Genomic DNA, 802 nt, shown 5'->3' on the forward strand with positions numbered 1-802 from the left:
ATATTTTATAACTCCATCTAATGTTGTTACCCCGTTTCAATGTTATATCCTTCTCTCTCTCAGATGCATGACTAATTTTATTTATTTATTTTAATATGGTGATGCTGGTCGCGTGGCTCCGGTCCTGGGCTGTTCCGGTGGCGCCCGGACACCGCTTGGCATCCTCCTCATCACATTCTTCATATATTTTATAATTTTATCATAATTCTGTTTATCCTCTTTCAATGTTGCATTGTGTAAATTGTGTAAACACAACATCCATTGCACGTTGTCCGTATTGGGAGAGAGACCCCTCCTCTGTTGCTCTCCCTGAGGTTTGTTCCTGCCCCCCCCCCGTTAAAGTGTGTGTGTTTTTAGGAGGTTGTTCCTTATCCGATGCGAGGGTCTAAGGACAGGATGTTGTGTTGCTGTAAAGCCCACTGAGGCACATTTGTAATTTGTGACAGGGGCGATTCTAGGATCAGAGCTTTAGGGGTGCTGAGCACCCAGAGTGCTGGCAAGTCCAGGCAAGATAAATTTGGGGGGGTGGATCAAACTATTTTCGAAGCATGGTGGGGGGGTGCTGTATTTTTGTTGTTAAAATATTACGTTTAAACCATATACTGGATATGGTTTTGACATTTCTTCAGCTTATTAAACATGGACATACAGCAAAAATAAAAAATCTCTTCAATTTTAGGGGTGCTGGGGTTCAATTTAGGGGTGCTGCAGCACCCCCAAAAATGGGCTAGAAACGCCTATGATTTGTGATATTGGGCTCCACAAATAAAATTGACTTGACGGAAAAAAAAACATATTTGTA

Source organism: Lampris incognitus, chromosome 11 (assembly GCF_029633865.1).
Source record: "Lampris incognitus isolate fLamInc1 chromosome 11, fLamInc1.hap2, whole genome shotgun sequence".
NCBI lineage: Eukaryota > Metazoa > Chordata > Actinopteri > Lampriformes > Lampridae > Lampris > Lampris incognitus.